Genomic DNA, 24,428 nt, shown 5'->3' on the forward strand with positions numbered 1-24,428 from the left:
AATTGAATTAGTTGGGTCCAGCTGGAACAACTCAGAAATGTCTGTAAATGCATGTTGCAGCCTCTGGTACAGAATCAAAAATGATACAGAATCTCAAGGAGGGTAAAATCCATGAAGACTCTGAGAGTTGGAAAAGGTATCATAGAAGAGCTAGATTTTGCATGATTGGAGCTGATTATCCATCAAGGAAAAAGATGGGATGGATGATGGTGATGACTCAGGCAAGGTAAGGCAGGGGGACATGAATTAGCAAGGCTCGCTCTTGTGAAAGGTCGGATGTCAGATTGACTAGAATGTTAGGGAGAGAGGTGATTCAGATTGGATAAATAAGGCGGAACCTGGGAACCTACGGAGAGGAGTCTGAACAGAAATTGAAGCAGGGAAGTTGCATGATGAAAGTGACGTTTTGTGAAGGTGGCTCTGGCACTGGTGACTAGGGAAGATTTTAGAGAGCAAAGACGCAGTCAGACAAGCCAGCTAAAACATTGCTCTAGAACCCATGGGGGTGGTGATAATGGAAAAGCAGAGGAAGGATGGACTCGAGTGCATTTTTAAAGAAGCTGAAACTCTCATCAATGCCCTTTTGATATGACAAGACCCCAATTCCAACTAGATTAAACAACAATAGTATTCACTGGCACTTCATAGTGAAGCATTTATTGAGCATTTGCTATGCTGATCCTCATATAAGCCTGAGGTAGGTATTGATATTATCTCCCATTCTATAGATGAGGCAGGAGATGCATAGAGAAATTAAATAGCTTGTCCAAGTTCACCTAGCCAGAAATGGGCAAGTCAGAATCATCTAACTGGCAAGTACCGGGATGGGATGGACTTCAGGCATGGCTGGCTCTAGGGGTTCAAACAATGTCAAAACTCTCTGGCTTTCCACATAGGTACTGATGCCTTCTTTGGTTCAAACTCATTCTCTTTCTACTTTAAATAGGCCTCCTGCATCTAGCCAGGAAGATGCCTGCTGGTAGTTGCAAATTCACATACTGCTAGATTAACAACCCTAGTGGAAAGAGAATTTGTTATACCTAATTATGAATTCTAGGAGAGGAGCTCTGGCCCCACCTGCAGCATAAACCTACCCGTTTGACCAATAACATTTGCTGTCGAAATAAGGTAGGGTGAATTGACAGGCCTAGGTCACAAGCTTGTGTTGAAGTGAGGACAGGGTAGGTGCTGTGCTTCACAGCTTTACCTCAAATAGGAGAGGGGTAGTTCCTTTTAAAAAAAAAAGATGCTGGATATATAGGAACAACATAAGTTCACTATACATAGAAGCTACCTTTTGAAGGATGAATCCTTGAACTGTGTAGCAGAAAATAAAAGATAAAGGAGAAGGTCTGGTTAAAAGCCACACCAGATGTGGGATCAGTGAGTGAAAATAATTTGTTAACAGAGACAGAAATTGGATGGAGCAGGAGGGCTGGTTTTAGAGTTTCATTTGGACATGGTGAACTTGCGGTGGTTAGTGTGGAAATGTATAGTAAGCAGATGAGGATTTGGTTCTGGAACTTGATGAAGGTTCAGGAGTATAAACAGGCTTGAGAATTATGGTTCAAGGTTGATTTCATCTCAATTTTGGTATGTCCAGATAACCATAATTCTGCCTTTATTATTATCATTAACTTGACATTTTTATTATCAGGCACTTGGAAAACACAAAAGACCTATAATGTACAGGCTTTGTAAAAGCCCAGGCTAAGAAACTGAAGCAAGCTTTAGATGAAAGCAATTTGGGAAACTCCTGTCCGACAGAGCTTTTTGGAGAGGAGGCTGACCTCATATAATCAAAGACTTCCTTAACAATTCTGCAGAACTAAGTTGAAATAGTCACTCAGTCTGTCATTTTGTTTAGTGTCTTCTTGGTGAGTTTGAAATGAAGTTTCAAAGTTGCAAACCATAACGACTTAGAATTTGATAAATTTCCCAGAAAAGATACATCCGTGTGACTGTTTAGTCATTTTGAGAAAATTGACACCATAGCATTCTTATCTACTACTGACATCCATGATATAGTTTTACATATTTTCCTTTAGATTTGAGATGGTCAATTCCTTTTTAATGACTTCGTATTTGGATAGTTCTCTCTTATTTGGATTATGGCCTTAAAAATTCAAAACCATAAATTTGATTTCTTTGAAGCCAGCTTCACAGTGAAAATAATCTTCCTTGACCATAAACTACATTCCAGTTAATCGTCTCAGTAATGAGTGTCATTCACTATAGGTGGGTGGGAGTTGGAAATTATGAACCGTTGTACACAAGCATTTCTTCATGCAACAAAAATGTATAGCATCTACTTTTTCCAAGTCACTGTGCTAGGCATTAGGGATTATTAAAGCAAGGCAAAATGAGAGTAATAAAATTTGATTCCAGTCTTCAAAGAGAAACAAATGATTTGCACAATATACATTAAATACAGAAGAAGCTTTGGGGAGATGATAGAGGAGACAGGTATACTGATGATGAATTGTTCCGGGGGGAACTGGGATGAAGCGAAGTTTGTCTTAAAGCAGCAGAATGGTTGAGAAGGTTTTTCCTGGTGGAGTGGTTACAAAGGGAAAGAAAGGCAAGTAGCTTAAGGTAAGGAAGGAAAGGAATATTGTGAGAGAGACTGGAAAAGCAGGTTGGGGCATTATTCTGAACTCTTAAGACAGAAGAAACAATTCTAAGTGTATGTCTTAAAAATGGTGAATTATAAAGAACTGTTAAAAAAAATAAAACAATGTGATAGGTACCACTAATTATGAAGTGACTTTAATTTGCAAGTTCCCTAACAGTGCTATTTTGTATATCGTGATTATGTAAGACAATCTATAATTACGGCTTATCATCTTTACAGAGAATGACCGTTAATTGAAAAATGGATGAAAGTGACCACTTTTGCATACTCAAATTTCCTTAATTTCCCATCATAAGAAATCCAAGCACCCCTTGTGTCCTGCAGACATGGTTTGAAAAGAAGTCACAGAACTGCTGACTTAAGGAATTTGTCGTAACTGAACACCAACATCCCAGATTTCCCTGGTGTCTGAGCTGCTTCCCTGGTTCCAGGCAATAAGAGGAGAAAAGCCTACAGACTGACAGACAAAATACAAACATATGTGATGGCAAAGGAACAAGCCCACTTTTCTGTGGGGCATGTGGCATTGGACTCATTAATTTATAGCCTCATATATCTAGAAAAAGTCACGAGACAGACCTGTATCTTTAACTTATTTATAATCAAATAGTCTTCGAGTTTCCTCTTTCTTAACAAAAGATATAAATAACTCTTCAAAGAAAACTCACTCCTCAGAAGCCTTTTATGATGAGATATCAAAAATGACCACATTTTTCCTGAAGATGATTCCATATGACAACCCCTTTCCCGTGGTTTTTGTTTATCTCTACAGCCTCAGAAAAAGGTTTCCTTAAATTATTCCCCCCATAGTTCTCCTTTTGTTTTAGCGAGAATTTGGGAGCGTTTAGTGAGTGCTTTAATGAGACATTTTTGGTTAGAGGGAATGGGGACACACTTAGCTAGTTAACAGGGACTAACTATCAGGATGGATACAGGGCAATTAGGAAGATAAAGTTACTCACTGAAATCCAAGATGGTGAAATGTGACGTGCCGGGGATTCTGGAGATGGGGGACTCCTAAGACAGAATAGCTTCTGTGGTTTTCAACATCTCCGTGCTCCAGAGATTTTGATCAGTAGATCCGGATGGGCCCAAGCGTTTCCACGAGGAAGCACCTCCCAGACTGATTCTGATGGGCAGCTCTCGGGAAGAATCCCTCCTGGGCTGCCTTCCAGCTCCCCTGTTAATACCACTCAGCTGTGTTCATGGAGCCACTTTCTATTTGCTTCTCCTCCTGCTTCCAATTAGCTTCCTCATCCTTTGTCTTTTTTCTAATTCATAGCTTCTACTTGACTTTTACTTTGCTCCCTCATTACTTTGATTTACTAGTGTCCGTTCTCGCCTCTAGCTGTCTCATGTGCTGGATGTCTGTGTGTGTAAATTAAAACGCTTAATAGGATGAGTCTGACTAGCTCAGTTCGCCCTTAGCTGTCAGAACTTTTTGTGCCAGTCTAGCCCGTAGGTCATTGGCCAGCTCAAGAATTGATTTGGTCAGCTGCAATTCCCTAGTGCAATCAGTTATGAGTAGGTTGATAGGTGGGCAGGGGTGGGCGGGCACATATTTCAGAGCTACTGCTTAGAGCAAGGTCTGTGCCTTGAGCTTCCTAAGATGTGCCTGTGGGTCTGGGAAGCAATGTGATGCCATTCTAACAATTTTCTCAGAGACTCTCTGTGATTTATGATAGAATGTGAAGACAGTACTTTTCAATTTGGAGGCTATGGCCACCCCCTTTAAGATAAAAATATTTCCTTTGCACATTAGTTGCACTTTTAGAGTCCATGATTAAGAAAATACATAGTACAGGGGCACCTGGGTGGCTCAGTCGGCTGAGCGTCTGCCTTTGGCTCTGGTCATGATCCCGGAGTCCTGGGATCCAGCCACATCAGGCTCCCTGCTCAGCGGGCAGTCTGCTTCTCCCTCTGCCCTTCACCCTGCTCATGCGTGTGCATGCATTCTCTCTCTCTCTCTCTCTTTCTCTCAAATAAATAACATAAAAAAGAGAGAGAATACATAATACAAAACACACAAAATACAAAAAGCTACTATGACTTCAGCAAAAGTTTTAAGAGTTTGTATGTTATTAATCATAAGAGTAGTGTTACACTTTAAAGATAATAGTACATTTATTACGTATATAAGGCATATCACTTATCTACAGAAAATGCTTGGTGCTTGTATGGTTTCCTGGACCCCTTGAACTAACTCTGCGGCTTCTTACGGGTGCTCTGCCCACAGGTTACGGAGGATTTTGTAGTACAGTAACTACATATCCTATATCAGGAAAGCCTGCATTTGAGCCTCAGGGTTTACTACTCATTATCTTCATTTCTCAGAGTCGGCGGTAGTTCTACATTTCCTCCCCTTGAACCCCAACAGGCTTGTGTCTACTTTAACAAGTAGAGTGCAGTGGAAGTAATGCTAGAGATTTCTGGGGGTAGGTCACAGATGACCAAAGAGCAACCACCTGGCACAATGTTCAGAGGGAGGCAGGGCTTCAGGGATGGCTTCATCAAGCAAATCAACGATGTCCCCCAGATCCTGTTTTGTTTTGTTTCTTCGTGTTTCTCTATGCTGACTTCTGTGATATCAGTCTCATTGATTTCTAAGTCTTTTCTCCTGGTCAAAAAATAAGTGCCAACAATTCCTGGGGTGACATGGCCCTTTGGAGAGAGAGGGAGAGAGAGAATGGAGCTCCAAGTTGAAAAAATAGCATCAGTAGATTGTAGCTTCCAGTGTTGTTATTGTGAAGTCAGGTGACATCCTAATTCCTCATCATTTTTATTTGACTTTCTTCATTGTGGAAACTTGTATGATCTTTTTATTTCTGGTATTCTAAAGTTTTGCTGTGTTGTACCTTGGTATGGATAATTTTTGTACATTTATTTTGGGTATTGGACTGACACTTTCAATCTGGAAACAAGTTTTTTTAGTTTGAGGAAGTTTTCTTGTGTTACTTCTTTGATAATTTGTTTCCCTTCATTTCTTCTGTTTTGTTTCTTCCTGGAACCCTTTTCAGTTGAATGTTGGGCACTGCTTTTTTTTTTAATTTTTAAATTTATTTTAGAGAGAGAACGCAAGTGAGTGGGAGAGAGGGGCAGAGGAAGAGGGAGAGGGAGAGGGGGAGAATCTCAAGCAGACTCCCTGCTGAGCAAAGAGCCTGATGCGGGGCTTGATCCCATGACCCTGAGATAATGACGTGAGCCAAAATCGAGAGTCAGACACTTAACCAGCTGAGCCACCCAGGTGCCCCAAATGTTGGGCACTTCTGAATTGATACCCTGATTTTCTAATGATTTCTTCCTATCTTTTGTCTCTTTTCATTCTCCTTCCTAGGAGATTTTACTTTGCTTTATTGTTTAAAATTAATAGTTAAAATTCTTTTTTGATATTTTAATTTCCAATTCTTTTTTTATTTTTTTAAAGATTTATTTTTTTTAAAGATTTATTTACTTATTTATTTGAGGAGGGGGAGGGAAGGAAGGAGAGAGAGTTCCAAGCACACTCCACACTGAGTATGGAGCCCTACGAGGGGCTCAATCCCATATCCCTGAAATCACGACTTAAGCTGAAACCGAGAGTCAGAAGCTTAACTGACTGTGCCATCCAGGGGCCCCTATTCGTTTATTTGAAAGAGAGAGAGAGAGAGAGTGAGAGAGAGAGTGAGAACATGCCTGTGGGCATGCATGCTCCAGTGGGGAGAGGGGCAGAGAGAGAGAAACTCAAGCCGACTCCATGCTGAGTGCTGAGCCCCATGGGGGTGGGGGTGGGGGCACTCGATCTTACAACCCTGAAATCACCACCTGAGCAGAAATCAAGAGTCAGATGCTCAACTGAGCCACCCAGGCACCTCTACAATTCTTTTTTAAAGAATAGCATTCTGTTCTAGTTTCATGTCTCATCTCTCTGAGGATATTAATTGTGGTTTCACTGATATTTTCTTCTTTCTGTATTGTCTCTTTCAACTGAAGTTCTTTTTCAATTTGTATCTCCATTTTTGTGTGCTTTTGCTGGAGTTTTCCCTCAAACAACTTAGAAATCTTTGGCTCTCCATTAATATTTAATAGTCAATCACTAAAAAAATTATAGGCTTTGGAACGATGGACTGTTTTTGCCAACTCACACTAGTGAGATTTGCTATATGGTAATCAGATGGCAGGCAAGCTTTTAACCTAAAGCCATTTGGTTTCTCCTGAGAAGAATTCAGCTATTTTCTGTCTGGATGTGTCTCATAGGCACCAGCATTCTGGAAAGAGAGTAAGGGAACAGGCTGAGGGTCCACCTCGTCAATTAGCACACTTTACTCATTCTTCTGTTTTCAACTCTGCTCTCTGACATACCTGGGGTTCTCTGGTATGAGATACTTCCTCTCCATTTTCCCAGAGACCTTGGTCTCTATGTATTGGGGAGGATGGATAGTTTTCTGGGTTCATGGAGAAGGTCTACCAGCTCAGTGTATAGATGATCAATCACTCTTCCTAATTTCAGTTACATATTTCATTTCTGCCTTAAGGGTTCCCAGGAAGAATCATGTTCAGAGCCTTTCCAGGGCTCTGAGGAGGTGGCTTGGTTCAATTCCTGCTAGTACCCCTATCCATAGGTGCTTAGGTGGCAGCTTTTTCAAATCTATTATCATTCTTCTGTCTGCTTTCCAACCTCCCAATATTATTAATGTTTCTCAACAGCTATTGTATCCTCTCACGTTCTCTGTCCCTGTGAATTTGTGGCTTTTTTCACTTATTTGTTGCACTTTAGAACAGGTTCAAGAGTAAGAGAATATTTCAAAACTGATCAATTTACTATCTTTACTTTATTTAGATTATTCCTAAACTGTTTTCTCTAATCTTTTTTGTTCTAAGACTCTCAGATCCAAGATGTAGGAAACCCAGAGTTCATTTTTAGCTCTACTTTGTCATCAGCTGTGGTGAAGGTCACTGTCATGCCAATTTTCCAGCATGTAACACATCTGTAGTCTTCTCAAGGCAAGCTCTGCCTGATTCTTGCTGTTTCTGAATCCTTCAGCTTCCAGATCATCCAGGCAGAGATGATCAGGAAAGGAGGTGTGGGGTATCAGGAGAAGCCCAGAAAGAGCTCATCCCTGAAAAATGTGGGATTGAGGACACTGGGAGTATAATCTAGGCTTACCACATTTTATCTCATGTGAGTGTGTTTTCAAGAAACAGAAGAGGAAGTATAAGAAGAAAAGGAGAAGTAATAGCACATCATATCAAGAAATGGTAGATCTTGCAACATTAAAAAATGAGAGTAGATGGGTAGTAAGGAGGGCACGTATTGCATGGTGCACTGGGTGTTATACACAACTAATGAATCATTGAACTTTACATCAGAAACCAGGGATGTACTGTATGGTGACTAACATAATAAAAAAACCATTAAAAAAAAAAAAGAAAAGAAAAATAAATAAATAAATAAATGAGAGTAGAAAACATAAGATAATTATTTAGGGACTGATTACAGAATTTATTGGAACAACTTTACCTAATTGTCAAGCAATTCAATAACAATTATGTGTCTCATTAAATAGGTGCCAAATTAACTTTGTGGAATGCACTATTTGACTAGAATAGTAAGCAGTCTACACATATGTTCAATATTTATTGTTTGTTGATGTTGTAATCAGCAGAGAAGGAGCCTGCTGACAGCTGGCTGCAGAAAGGCAAAGGGTATTAGTGCCAAGAACCCATGAGAAAGGTGAGGTATTTTTGGAGCTGCAGTTAACCACAGAATTCAGGACTGTCACACCACCATCGTGTGGCCGGGAGGCATTCAGCAAATCGAAGAACTAGATCCTTGGCTTGGAGTGGTGGACAAATCCGTACCTTCATCTCTTCTTATCTGTAAAATTGGAGAAATAATAATAATAATAATAATAATAATAATAATAATAATACCTAGCTCTTAGGATTATTGTGAGGATTCAATGTCTAAAATAAAGTAATTGCTCAATAAATGTTGTTGCTATTATTTGTCTTTTTTTTTAAAAAAAGATTTTATTTATTTACTTGAGAGAGAGAGCACAAGCAGGGGGAGGGTCAGAGGGAGAGGGAGAAGCAGACTCCCTGCTGAACAGGGAGCCCGATGTGGGGCTCCATCCCAGGACCCTGGGATCATGACCTGAGCCACCCGGGTGCCCCAATATTATTTATCTTGGCAGGGACATTGTTATTGGAGTTGTAATTGTTATCATTATTTGTTTTCATGCTGTAGTGAAAGTAACCCGAGCATCAAGGATGGCTTAATGCAAACAAGGGAAGTGGTCAAGGTCAAGGTCTCGCTGCATCAGATTCCAAGGGGAGGAAACAAGGCTTAGTAAAAGTCAGAGGCCTAAATCCAGAGACAAATTTACAAATGATTGTTTTTCTTTTCTTTTTTATTTTAATGTTTTTTAATTATATTATGTTAGTCACCATACAGTACATCCCTGGTTTCTGATGTAAAGTTCGATGATTCATTACTTGCATATAACACCCGTGCACCATGCAATACACGCCCTCCTTACTACCCATCACCGGTCTATCCCATTCCCCCACCCCCCTCCCCTCTGAAGCCCTCAGTCTGTAACAAATGATAGTTTTTCTTTTGGTGAATTCTTGCTTGAAGGCCAAATCTCCACCTCCCATCACACATCATATCTTTGTCCATCCTATGGTTCCTTTGTCCTTTTGTCCCCCAATGAATCAACAGTACCTAGAACAGTACTGGCGCATAATAGGTGCTTAATAAATAGTTGTTGAGGGATGGATGAGTGAAAGGCTGGCTGGATGATGAATTTAGCAGAAGAACTTGGTGGTTCTTCCGAGCATCAGGAGAATGCTCATGTCTCATGGTCACTTATAGCTTAAAATAATAAGAAAGAATATGGGTTGGCAGTTAGGGTTCTTCGATTTGGCAGTGTGCTCTAGTTGTGTTGTTTTTTTTAATCAGCATTTTGGCAGCTTTTATTGTACAGTGTTTGGATGATAAATGAGTACTTTCTCACAGAAAGGTAACACATGGCTCCTGCATTTTATGAAATAACACACCCTTCGTGTCATTGATGGATTTTTAGAATATATTCCAAAATTATAGAAATAAAAATGAGACTTTGCAAGGCTAAGCCAAAACTGAAAAGTTTTGGAGTGAATCCAGAACAATCTAGTCTTAGGCTTGAACACACTGGGGAACTAGAGCCCTAGATACACAGGAGCTTGTGATGTTGGGGAGTGGGCTGGGGACAGGATGGACGCCATCTTCCCAAAGAGCTGCAGCCTATAGAAGTCTCCACGATAAATGGGCCTGGCTGAAGAGGTTGTTGTTGAGTAAAACATTCCCAAAGTGATTAAAGAACAAGAGTAGGCAATGGTAGATTTGGATAAAAGTGTGGAGAACATTTATTTTGGAATAACAATAAGTTTGGAGAGACTCCAACCTCTGGGGGGAGAGAGAAGGAATGACAAAGGTCAGAGTAGTCAGAATAAGAAAGGGGGGCTTATGCAGGGGATGTGGGGCAGAGATACCAATAGAACCAATACCAATGGGCAGCACGTGGCCTAAAGGAACAGCTGTTTGCATATTCCATGTTAGTACCATTTTTTTCCAAATGGGGTCCATTTGCAGGGTCCCCTTGAAGAGCCTCAAACTGGTCTAAATATGCCAGGTATTTCTTTGGTACTTCAGGACAAGTGACTTCCATTTTACATAGGACTGAGAGATGCTTACTAGTATAGTAACCTGCTAAGAAAGCTAAGGGTTGCTAAACATAGTTATTTGTAAGCCAAACGTAATGCATATTAGAGTTGACAAAGCACCTAACTCAGTAGCCTACTGATAAGTCTAGTCGGCACTCAGTAGTGCATGTGCTGTGCAACTCGTATTGCACTCGCGGAATGATGATTGGAATTCCCACGCTCGTTTGAAGGGGCATTTTGTTTAATGGTGTATCATCAGTGTTTTATTGTATTGATTAAGATCTCCAATTACTCCCATTCTGGCTACTTAATGACAAGCTGTGAATTTAGCTTCATTGTTATAAATTTGCTTGTTTTTTATGTTAAAACATGTTGATTTGTTTTTTGTTTTATTATGTTGAAATAAAAAATAAACTGAGACCAGCCTTGAAAATTCTCTGAGCAGATGAAAACCAGCTTGGTCATACAAACAAAGCTTAATTCAGCTTATTTTGCAAGACCAGCTTGACCTGGGTCGTTTCTTGCTTATGCCTCTGGAAATCACAAAAAAACTTAAACTGTTTTTCAAAATTGATATGAGGTAACCACTAGCCAATTCCCTATCATTTAAGAAAATCCTAATATTATTTTAATTCTAATTCTAATATTATGACCAATCACTGGGAAGAATGAACAATCATCGCTTTCTCATTATATTAGCAGGCTTGTAGCAATATATTCCTGAGTTTCATTCCATGTTTTGGTTTGAATGCTCCCTGTTTGCAAACCGTCTCTTTGGCGTATGCACAGTAAACCTTTACTAATTACTACTTCGGGAAGTTCTTTGTTTTACTTCTGTTATTCATGAACTTTTGACAATCAGAACATTTGCAAGTGGTGACACATATTTGAGACAACGGTATTTGTGGCCGACAGTTTTCTCTAAAATTGAGCTTTGACATGTGAACCGTCTACTCTATTTCTAGAGAAGATGTGTGTATGAAATCTACAATAAATGCTTGTAAAACAATAGTTCATCACTATTTTTTCTCCTACTGGAAAACGAGACTATTTGGTGGTGCTTGGGGGCATTATCCTACTTAAATGTACTATGGTTCAAGAACTTTGAGCTACAACGTTTAAACCCATAGCTTGATAAAACTTTTAACAAAGGGCAACTGCTTGTTGTATGTTAGTGACATTAAGGAAAATGTCCTAAAAGCTAAAATTCTTATGAAAATTATTATGTTATGATAAGAGTCTTAACGTCATTTCTGTTATCAAATACTAGGAAGTACTAGGTTTCATGGTTCAGCAAGACTTGATTGCAAAGCATGATAGAGCAGCATCGGGCAGACAGAAAGAGGAGCAAGCAAAGAGCTGGTAAGCCTGGGGCTAGGGAAGCAAACATCTCTACAGCACTGGGTTTCTAAGAAGAGGTCACAATATCTGGGTATGTGAGCAACTCCAAGCTGACCCAGCTGGGTGGAAGGTATCATTCCCTACACTTCAGAGATGCTGATGCTGGGAGCTGCTTGAAGCCTGAATTCCAGCCCACAATCTTAGATCTCCAACTAGGCAATAGAATGGATGCCTCCGGATTATTTATATTCCAAGTCTGACTGCTCTCCACTGTGTTAGCAGGGTCACCAGGCTCAACTCAACCCAACAATAAATGGGACAACATGAGAAGGGAGGACAAGAAGGCTGACAATGAAGGTCTGAGGCCCAGAATAATTTTCTGAACCGGTTCAGGTGTTCTCAGTGGCTTTTTATGCAGGGACTCACGTAGTAGAAGAGCAAGAAAGGGAAAGAACAGGAGAGAAAAAAAATCCCCCAAAAAACAAAAAAAAACAAAAAAAAACAAAACAAAAAAACCCAAAAAAGCAAACCTCCCCAAAGCAACTCACTAGCCTCTCTTTTAGGATTTGCCAAAATCCAAGATGACTCTATTTTGGGATAGACTTTGGGTTTCTTTTAAAGTACAACAGGACAAAAACTGAAGAACACCAAGAGTCAGAGAGCTGTGAGAGGATTTTTCTTCTTTTATTCTCACATCCAATCAAATACTAAATGTTCAAGTAATATTTGCATTGCTATCAGCCCTCAGCTGAAAGTGGAGGGCTTTGAGAGGCCGGAACCCTAGGACAGGTGCTTATTTAGACAGAAGGTGAGCACAAGGTCATTGTGCCCACCTGGGTACCTGTTCCAGCAAAGAGGGGAGGGTTATGACCTCTGTTATCACCTCCCCTGGAGCAGAAACCATGCACCCATGTGACATCTTCTCATAATTTTCCTTTGTTCAAAGTGCAAATGGAGATGTTTCTTCCCAGTTTATTTATAGAGGCACAAATATTAAAAGAACAAGAATTTCTTGAAAAAGAGTTTTAAGCAAGAAATTTGCAGGTGCTACATTTTGTCTTTCACTGGCGTAGGCTGTCTCCAGGGCAGGTGTGAAAAGATTGTGGCATATCTCTTTTACTAACAGTGGTCACAGCCCATCTGGGAGGAAAAATCAGTGCATGGTGATGCCAGACACCATAGGACTCAAATAGGAGATCTCCCGAGAGTGGCCCGTTTCCTTCTGTTCACGTTCTCATCTGCTACACTATCACCTCCTTTCACGCTAGAGCAGAAACTCCAGCAACGCAGGGATTTAAAAAAATTTATAAGGCAGGGATTTTTTTTTTTGTCTGTTTTGTTCGGAGTTGCAATCTCAGTGCCTAAAACAGTACCTGACGTGTAGTCGGCATGCAATAAACATTTGTTGACTAAATGAATAAATGTCCTTCACCTCATGCATCATGGACGAAGATGATAGTAATAACTAACATTTCTTATTCTTTTACTATATATTTAGCAATATACTAAGCACTTTACATACATTATTTTATTTAATATTCACAACACCCACGAAATAGGTATTAATCATAATAATATCCTTCTCTCTTTATATTCTTTTTTTAAAAAGATTTGATTGTTTATTTGAGAGAGAGAGTACAAGTTGGGGGACGGGCAGAGCGAGAAGCAGACTTCCCGCTGAGCAGGGAGCCAGAAGTGGGCCTCAATCCCTCCCAGGACCCTGGGATCATGACCCAAGCCAAAGGCAGACGCTTAACTGATTGAGCCACCCAGGCGCCCCTTCACTTTATATTCTGAGGCTTAAGGGAATCTAGAAACTTCCCAAAGGAACTCAGCTAGGAAGTATCTCTCCATCACCACTCCACATTGTCCTCAAGCAGTTTACAATTAGGAAGTTGAAATAGAAGTGTGTGAAACGGGGGCACGTGAATGACTCCACCGGTTAGGCATCTACCTTCTGCCCGGGTCATGATCCTATGGTCCTGGGAGTGATTGAGCCCCACATCTGGCTCCCTGCTCAGTGAGAGCCTGCTTCTCCCTCTTCCTCTGCCATTCCCCCTGCTTGTGCCCTCTTTCTCTCTCTGTCAAATAAATAAATAAATAAATAATCTTAAAACAGTCTTACTGTTGTCTCCACCGGTGCTTCTATTTTCCATTCAGAGCATATGAATCACCTGGAAGTCTTGTGTCTCAGCAGGGTCTGGGGTGAGACGCAAGATACTGCGTGTCTGATGAGCTCCCAGGTGATGCCCTTACTGCTGGCTCCAGACCATGGTTTGAGAAACACGGGCTCTGTCTTCCCTTCCCCAGGCATTGCTTATGTTATAGGCCACTGTGTTCTTCAAGTATCTTGCATGAAAGGACTCCCACCTTCCCAGTTCTTACGATATCGGGAAACGTTGGAATTGTTCTTACCTTAGAAATTTTGATTAAACAGGTTAACTTCAAAGAAAATACATTGATTTATTTTGCCTTTGATTTTTCTAGAATAGCTGATTAAGCACATGTCTTATATATACTGCTCCATGAATTTTTACACACATACACACACACATACCAAGATATAAAACACTGCCGGCCCCAGAAGTTTCCCTCAGGCCCCTTCTCAGGGAATATTACTTCCTCAAGGAAACAGGCTTCTGACATCAATCACCATAAATTAGTTTTGCCTATTTTTCAACTTCGTACAAATGGATTTGGTGAGAGCAAAGTAATGGTATCCCCTGGCTTGTGCTCCCCAGGGGCCAGAGCCACTCCCTGGCTGCCTCACTGTCCTGTTACCGCTGTGGCCCCCGTCAGAGAGATCCTCTGTGACTCCTTGCTGGGGGCTCCAGAACAGACCGGGCGTCTGTCAGTTAGCCCTTTATTTCTCTCTTCCTCGGGCTAAGAAGATACAGCCTCCATGGTGCTATGACCCCTGCCCGCCCCCTGCAGTTTCCAGATCCTCCCCCATCATGGCTGTAGGAAGAAGCCCCCTTGGGGGGCAGGGAGAGAGAGGTCACCAACCTTCCTCCCCTTCCTTGCCCATCTGCTTGCCTCTCCTTCTTGTCTCCATCTCTTCTCTCTCCCCTTCTTTGACCCATCTGCCTTCCCTCCCTTCTCTTCTTCCTTCCTTCCTTTTTCTTTCTCTTTTCCTGCCTCAGTCTGTCTGACTCCCTCCTTACTGTCACCCTGGCAGCAAGTTTTCTCACCAACAGCTCAGTGAAAGCACGTCTTCCCTGCCTCCATTCTCCTGGTGAGGGCTCCCATGCCTGGGCCTCAGTTTGCCAGGAGAGTCCCAGCATTACCACTGAGCCAGCAGGAGCCTTGGGATGCAGACTCTGAAGGCCTCGGTGGAGGAGGTAAGCCAGGAGTGGTTTCCCTTCCTTTTCTAGCACCTTCTCTTTGAGAACCACTTCTCTTCATAAAGAAGGTAAATGGGGAGGAGGGATTTAGCAAGAATAGAAGTCTCTCTTTTAACTCCTTCCTGACCCCCTCCTCCTTACCTCTACCCACTTCTTTCTAGTTCCCTCTCCATGCGCAGGAATCACAGACAATCCTGCCTATCTCATCCCCAGGAAAAGCGCTTAATCAGAATTAAAAGCAGGGGACTGTGCTTGGTTGGGGGGGCTGTGAATGAGAATGGGGACACATTGAACTGGGGCTGTCTTTGAGGGCAAGAAGGTGGAAAGAGTCATTCTGTGTAAAACAGTAGGGGCGAGCCCTTTCTGAAGCAGCCTCCCCAGACTCATACTCACACTGTGTCCTGAGGGGTGCAGAGAGATGCCATCACTCTGTATTTGACAGCACGTTCCTGGAGCATCGTGCCCTGCCACTTTTTCCAATTAGGTTAATTATATGATAATTAAAAAGAAATACCCAACGAAACTAAGGAAATAGTTTCTCAAGTCCCGTCCTCTTTCTTGGTGTGTCTGTGATAAAAGGGTTTCTAGCATTGTACAGAGGACCTTTAAAAATAGTTACTAATCACTGCATATTATAGGGAAACAAAGACTGGCCAGATGTTTCAGACTCAGTGCTTATTTTAATATAGTCAAACATAAATCTGGGCATCATTATTTCTTCTCAAGTCTGAGTACATAATCAGCACATACGGCATGATGGTGAGTGCATTAAGATGATTAAATGAACAATTCACATTGTTAGTATTCAATTATCATCCCCAAATGTTTATTAAATGCTAACATACTAATGAAACTTTGATTAGACCCTACATAAACCAAATTAATGAGACAGGTAACTACCCAGGCATCTATCACTATTCAAAATAAACCATGATGTTAATATGACATACAAAATAATGACACTGCTAGACATGGCATTTTTAGAAAGTTCTGGGATAATTCCATTTTACTACTAGCTTTTGTGAAGATACTAACTTCAACAAAGTTATGAAATCTGTAAACAATTATGTGAGCTGTAACAGGATTAATTTAGGGTATAGTTTGGGTTAAATATATATAGATTTCAAAAAATCTATTACATGTTATAAACATAAAACACATTATGTGTATTAAAATATGTATTTTATGTATTTATTATATATTGCAATATATTTATTATATACTTATATAAAATACATATTTCATATAAAAAGCAAATTTTCTACATTATTGTAGAGATTGTAGCATTTTAAATTCCCATTTCTCAAAAAAGAATAAAATGATTATTAAATCAAAATTTATTAAGTCCTTTCTTTATGTGCTTTAGCAAGGGATGGGTGAAATCAGGAAAACCTTCAAGAGGGATATGAATTGAATGTTAAAGAAGAACAGATGTTTGCCATGATGTCTTCAGGAGGGATGAAGTAAGTGGGCAGACGAAAAGGTCTGAAAACAATGGACAACTTAGTATAACTCAGTTTGGAGTGAAGAGTGGAAGAGACAAAGTCAGAAATAAATCTAGCAGGGCAAGCAAGAGTCAGATCACCTCCTAGGACTTAGTACTTCATTTGAAGAAATTGGGGCTTCGTTCTACCACCAACGGAGGCCATTTAAAGCTTTGGTGGCAAGTTGAGACTCTAGCAAGAACACATTGCCTCAGGGAAATGGCCGAACCAAAGGAAAGGGCTTGAACTAGGTAGGCAGTGTGGTGGGACAGAGAGAGTGGGGTCGATAGGGATGTGAGGGAGAGAGAATCATCAGGGCTTGGACGCCAGGTGGGCGAGGGGAGGCAGGGAACGGAGCATTGGGAAATGGTCCAGATTTCTGGGTTGGTTCAGGTGTCGAGGTTGCCACTTGTCTAAGAAGCTGGCAGTGCTGTCTCCTGCTCTGTTCTGCGGGCTGTGGTGTGGCTGGGGGGAGGGCTCCTCCCAGCTTTCTGCCCCGCTGACTTTAGCACGGGCCTCCATCCTCCTGCTGTTATCGTGTCGTTACTGCAAGAAGCATGAGCTACTCCACACATCACACCAGGACCAGGTTGATGAAGAAGAAGAGGGAAGGACAAAAGGCTGAGTCTGCCCATCGTAAAAGAGCTTTCCTGGAGGTCCCATCCCTGTGTTTGTAATAGGCATTAGTCAGAACTCGTTCGGATAGCTACCCTTGACTGCAAGGGAGTTTTTAAACTGGGTATATTTCCTTTCCAAACAAAACAGTAGTTCAACAGAGATGTTTTCCATGGGTGATTTTTTTTTTAAGATTTTATTTATTTATTTGACAGAGAGCCAGAGACAGAGAAAGCACAAACAGGGGGAGAAAGAGAAGCAGACTTCCTGCTGAGCAGGGAGCCAGATGAAGGGCTCCATCCCAGGGCCCTGGTATCGTGACCTGAGCCAAAGGCAGTTGCTTAACTGACTGAGCCCCCCCGCGCCCCCCCCCGTGGGTGTGTAGGTGGATGTCGGTTTCATGCTCTACGACAGGCGATGCACGATGAGTAGCAGGCCTGAGTGGAGAGACAATGAGTTCAGTTAGGGATGTGCTGTGTTCGCGGTGACTCTGAGTCACCCAGCTGCGCTAGTCAGCTGGCATCTCAAAATCATGAAAAAGCATGACTGATGATAATTTTGGGAGTCCTTGTCCTATATATAGCAGTTGGCCCTTCTCATCATCTTAACTGTGAATGATTCTATGCCTGGTTTCTTTTGGTGTCAAATCAGATTGGTTATTTGGTTCTTAATAGCAGTATTCTTCACACTGGGGTGCTCCTGGATGGAGAAGACTTTCCAAGGGGCATATGAGCATAGAGAGTTTTCAGGGAATCACTGTCCAGGTTCTCACTTCCCAAATATACTCTTCTTTGAAATTGATCCACCTGAGAACTGGCTGGCATGTTTATCTGGGTTCTTCCTTCCAGCGTCCCCTTTCCCAGAAATCCTTCTCCCACTTGAAAGAGAAAGACATACTTCTACTGAGCCGGAATTTAATAGTCTGTCACTTGGCTACAGATCAGTCGTGAGAAATGTGTTACTTGTTTTATAATTTATTGTAAAAATGAGAAATGAATTCTAATACCACTACATGTTTGTATTCTCGACTTAACTACTTTTAGCAATCTGTTTTGTAAGATGGACTTCATCATTTATTTTTCAAGAATTTTCTTGATAAAAAAAGAATTTTCATGATATTGCTTAAAATCCATTCTAGCATATTTACTTGAATTGATCACTGAAATCAGGTTTCTGAAGAAAGAGATTGCATGTGATATGACTGATTTTGCCAATTGGTTAGATGGTGAACATTTTCCCCAAACTCAGTGAGCTAAATCTGTTGCTTTAGCTCATCAAAATTTGGACAAAAATATATTTAAAACGCGTGATAAGATAAAAAAAATTTTATTATTAATTATGACTGCAAAGATATACACTGTTAAAATAGAGAAGTTTTATGTTCCCAATCCTTTTGTATATACCTTATTTTAGAAAATTCCTCTAAGTCAAAAGAAACATATATAATTAAAAGTCATTTGATAGGTCTTGGCAAAGCTTTCTTGGTAAAAGAGCTAATATCTGGATAAAAATTTGGTAGCAAGCCAGGTGGTTTTCAATTCTTTTCTTACAACAAAATTGAAGGCAAGCATAATCAAGTTGTCATTTGATAGAACATGAAAAATAATTTAATGACAAATCAGTAGGTGATTTTTGACACAAAACTTAGAAAGAATTCAAAGAATTAAGTGACTTTGTTTCAGCAAAACCTTTTCTATCCCCCCATAGTTATTTCTAAACAAGATTTCTTAGTCCTTACATTCACAAAAATGAAAAATAGGGAAAGAGAGATATCAAATCTTTCTCATATCAGCAATAATAATATTCACAGATGAATATATGAACTAATTTTTAAAACACAGCCTCATTCATCTTATTAAGAGATGCATTTCCAACAAAAAAATCTTTTCTGCTTAATAATTATCTATCAGAAGTGTCAGCATATCGATGTTGTTTTGATCAGCTGTGTACTAGTAATTATAATGATGGAAGATTTTCACATTTAAAGCATTATAGGCACATAAAGTAAAAAATGTTCAATTTATATATACATTTATGTTGCAGATAAGATGATATGGTGATCTATAAAAGACTTTCAAGCTTAGAATGATATTACATTTGGATAAATTTATGCGGAGGAGGTAGAATGGAGTTAGCCAGGAACAAACTAAAATTTCTGACTGCTAAAAGGAACTTCTTGTTCAGATGTCTTAAAAACAGATACTTGTGGGTATCAAATGGCTAGGATATTTAGATTCCTTTGGCTACTTTTAAAAGAGTGATGTAACAGTTTTAACAAATGTATCAATATTTGATGCAGGCTGGATATTATATTCTGTGCAGTTATTAAACCTTAAAATAACAAGCACTCCTGGAATCAGCTTTAAAATGTGCGAAGGGATACATAATTTTAGAAAATCTTTGTGTCAACTCATAAGGTTTTTAGGGTGTGGAGCAAAATGTAGTTTGAAGACCACTGTCATTAAGGAGAGCCGCTCCCTCAGAGCCTCCCGGGCTCCAGGCCCCACATGGGTGGGTTATACACGACATACACCTGGCTCCCATGCCTGCCCCTCCCGCAAAGCCGGGTTAGCCCCCAGATCCACACTTTTTCTAGAAGGTGGAGTTATTGTAAAGAGCTCTTTTAGGGGCTGGCTGGTCAAAAAGCTAGTTTTGAAGACACTCTGAGGCCATGAGGCATAACCAGAGTGACCGAGGAATGGCTGGAGAAGACAATCCAGGATCAGCCCGGAAGCCATCCAACAACAGAGACTCAAAGCCTAAGTCTTCTAGTGAAATTGAAGACCGTGAGTGCCATTCAAGAGCAAGAGAACGGGTCAGGAAGAGCTTGTCCAGGTGTCCATGGAAGGGAGTCAGGGGCTCTGAAAATGGAACCCGGCAGCCACCCTTGAGTCTTCCAGGTCTGAATAAACACAATAACACTGTTTGGCACAACCGATCACTTCAAAAGAGTAAGAAAGCGATGCTTTTAACTACAAAAAAATGTACAGAATATTATGAGAAGGGTCCCCGCTTGAGTCACCAAAATGTAATGTTACCATTTTGTTATAGTTCCGTCAGCTCTTTCCCAATTAATTTCTAACTCTACCAGCAATATATTGGAAGTTTTTTTAGCTTAGGAGAACTTGGTATGTGAGATAGATTTTAAAAAAAGAAATACGTGGGTTGCTCATTGAATGCCTGAAACTTATGTTTTACAGTGAATTTCTAGTCCTTAGTTGTGTGGGTTTCATAATAATATACAGTTGGAGTCTCTCATTCTCACACTATGGCTAAGTTGATCCTTGAAGTCCGTGCAGTATTATCAGTATGCTCAAGAAACTCCTAGGTTACTAGCTCAAACCCTGCTTATTATGATCCTCACAGTGGCGGCAAAATAATTACTATTCATGGAGTTCACCAGCACATAGTAGAGACCATCATTAGAGTAATTTAAAACATTGTCTGATTCCAAAGTTTTGTGATGAGCTCCATTCACTGACCCAGACAACTGCACATCTATTGTCGAATAAGAGTGAGAGTGGGCATTGTCTTCAGTGCTTGCCTGGACTGCACGCACCTCACTCCTCTCCTCTGCTTTGCATCCCTTTAGGACTTAGGTGTTTGCTATGTGTTTGCCAGCATTGTGATAAGCAGATGCCATACCCCCTTCAACTAGAATCAGAGAATTTCATATTTGTCATCATGATCCACAGGAAGAAATACATTTTTTTTTAATCGGCCCAATACACACACACACACACACACACACACACACACACACACACACACACATTCTACAGGGATGAATAGCATCCCCTCTAAATTCATGTTCACCTGGAATTTTAGGATGTGACCTGGTTTGGAAGTAGGGCTGTTACAGATGTAATAAGTTAAGATGAGGTCATGCTGGATTAGGCTGGACCCTTCATCTCTATGACTGGTGTCCTTCTAAAAGCAGAAGAGGTACAGAGCCAGACATGTGCCCAGGAAAGAAGGTCATACGAAGCCAGGGACAGAGATCGGAGCTATACAGCTTACAAGTCAAGAACAACCAAGGATTGCCAGCACCCACCAGAAGCTAGGAAGAGGCAATGAAGGATTCTCCTCTAGAGCCTTCAGAGAGAACATGGCTGTGCCAATACCACCCAGTTTGTGGTGCTTTGTTATACTAGGCATCTCTCTCTCGGGGTCCCTGGGTGGTTCAGTCAGTTAAGCTTCTGGCTTCAGTTCAACTCATGATCCCACGGTCCTGAGCTCAAGTCTCGGACTGTCTGCTCAGCGGGGAGCCTGCTTCTCCCTCTCCCTCTGCTGGCCACTCCCCCTGCTTGTGTACTCTCTCTCTCTCTCTCCTTCTCTGTCAAATAAATAAATAAACAAATAAACAAATAAATAAAATATATAAAAATATATAATCTATATTAATACAATATTTTCACAAAATAACGCTCACCTATATTGTGTGCAACATAGTCTGATATTTTGTGGTCTACTCTGTTATGTTTTGTTTAAGTTTCTGTTAAGACTGGGCTGTGATGGGATTGATTTCATTAGGATGCCATGCTTTCTTCAATAAATCTTCAGGATGGAAAGCACTGGACTAGACACTCCTAAAGGAAAGAGAATACATAATATATTGGGAAATACCAAGAGTGTTTAATCATTAATGCAAGAAAAAGCCATCATAGTCACTTGCATTATATTAGCATCATTAATGCATTAGTTAAAAGCCCCCAAAGGAGTTAAAGTATTCATATGCTTTCAGAAGTGTGTGAATATTTCTGTGCCACAATTCAGTGGCTCCACACAGAACACAAATAGGAAACCCATTTTTCTATACAACTCAGAGACACTTGAAACTACACTAATAGAGTCTTGTATAACTGTACACCTTTAAGTTTTAAAGTGAGAGGGACTGATTTTCAGCCAGGTCCCAACAGTTACTAGATATGTGACTTTAAGAGCAGTTAATAAATATCTCTGAATTTCACCTTTCCACCTGAGAAATAATGAAGATAATACTCTCTACTTCACATCATGTGTAATGTTAGGCATAGAGAAAATACAGAGTATATGTGAGTTGTCTTCTAGTGTCCATTTATACTGATGTGTTCAGAGAAGGGGTCAATGGAAAGATCGTGAGGACACCAGAGTCTGAGAAGAAGGAAGAGATGGAAATAAAGATGCCATCGGGATGACCACAGATGCACAGAAATGCAAGACCCCAGGGGTTGTAGTGGCAACAACTACAATTATTGTTAACAATACGCCGTTATTGGTACCACTGCAATTAGTGGTAACGATGACAATGATTACATGTGGTTCTAATTTTTATTTTCTTTTGGTAATTGTTATTTCTAGTTTAGTCAGACTTTGCCATCAGTCTGCTAGTCATTAACTTTTGTATTTGCTTCTACATTAGTATAGTAAACCACAGATATTAGAATACAAGATACACTTTTGTAACAAAGCAACTTAATTATACAGTGGCCTGAATAAGACAACAGTATAACTCTGTCACCTAACAGTCCAGAATTAATCAGGTCTGGGCCAGTGGGAAGCTCTGCCATACCCAGTGTCTTCTCCTTCCCAGAGCTCATCATCTCCTACACGGCAGAAAGGGGGGAAGGGCAGGAGAGCACACATGGCTTCCTTTTGGGGGGATACCAATCTAAAGAGGTATAAATTACCTCTATTCACATTCTATTGCCCCCAATTTAGTAATATGATGACACCAACTGTGCGGTCTGCTGAGAGATATATTTTATACCTTGGCAGTCCTATGCCCCCTGGAACTTGGGAGCTCTGTCTTTATTTTTATTCTTATTTTTTTAAGATTTTATTTATTTATTTTTCAGAGACAGCCAGCGAGAGAGGGAACACAAGCAGGGGGAGTGGGAGAGGAAGAAGCAGGCTCATAGCGGAGGAGCCTGATGTGGGGCTCGATCCCGTAATGCCTGGATCACGCCCTGAGCCGAAGGCAGACGCTCAACCGCTGCGCCACCCAGGCGCCCTGGGAGCTCTGTCTTTAAAGGGGAAATGGATTTAGTGGACAGTTAGTCTCAGCCATAGTTCTCCCCACTTGCCTTCTGCCTACGCATGTTCTTCTTTCCACTCATTGAACCATTTACTCCTTCCCTAACAGGGACAATTCAAACTCCCTTCCAGTAACTACAACTGGTTCAAAATCCAAGAGCTCTGGCTTATTTGCAGTCCTCTCCAGCCAGGCTGCAGGTAGATCTTTTGGCTTGTTGACCATAAATGAATAGAAAAGTGTTTTTCCCTCCACTTATGCCCAAAATACAACGGAGTAGAAGAAACAGGGTAACTTCAATTAATGTTATCATTTGGAAGAGAGAAGAACAGGAAGCACATGATGATTGCCAGTCAATGGGAATTGTGAATTCTTACTAGGTGAGAGCTATGAAGACTTGGAAAATTCCAGAACCCCCTTATGCACTTGAAAGGAATTTTTGTGAATGTCAGTGTGCAGCAGTAGGCAAGGGCAGGCAATTGTGCCCACACAATTCTGGAAAGCCAGCCCTGGATGAGCAATGTGGGAGAGAGACTAAAGAGGCCTTATCATTTACCATCAGTCTAGGGGCAAATTAGGGCTTTCTGGACGTACTCTGGCACGGAACAGGAGTCATTTACTTCTTTCCAGATAAATGGCAGGATGATGAGATGGATGTGCCATGTGTGGTTTTGTAGCCTTAATAACACCATCTCCATGTAATAAATATAGTAGCAGGATTGCTGTTGCTGCTGCCACCACCAGAATGACTCACTACCAATGCTATTATTAACACCGCAAGCCTCTTTACAATGAAATCTGGGTGAAGTGGTGGCCTGTTTGTCACTCTGAAGTTGCAATACACCACACGGTAATTTTGTAGGCTGAAAGATGGAAAAAATTAATTCAACTTCCTGGGCACCTTACCCTGAACACAGTTTGGTCTTAAGGGATTATCTGGCTCATTCACTGTTTTGTTTCTCCTGGACCACAGTTAAATAATCACAACAGACCCAATTGTTGGTACTATGTCTCAAGAAATTTTCTTGCAACCTTATACAGCGAAATGAATGACAGGCTATATGTAGCAAAAATGCCAGCCTATGTAAAGTCTGCAACGTCACAATAAACAAAACAGCACGGTAGGAGATCATGCACACTTTTCATAGGTTGAGCACTGTGCATAGCTTTGAATCTGAGTACATTTGTGGTCAAATACAGACCATGAGTAAAGGAAGCTTTGAGGTTATTTCACAGGAGAACGAAAGGCAAATTCCCTCCAGTGGTCACAAAAGAGAAAAGAGGTGTGTCCTTTCTAAGACCAAATAAAT

The sequence above is a fragment of the Ursus americanus genome, chromosome 11 (genome assembly GCF_024610735.1).
Source record: "Ursus americanus isolate L20-20 chromosome 11, mUrsAme1.1.p, whole genome shotgun sequence".
Lineage (NCBI taxonomy): Eukaryota > Metazoa > Chordata > Mammalia > Carnivora > Ursidae > Ursus > Ursus americanus.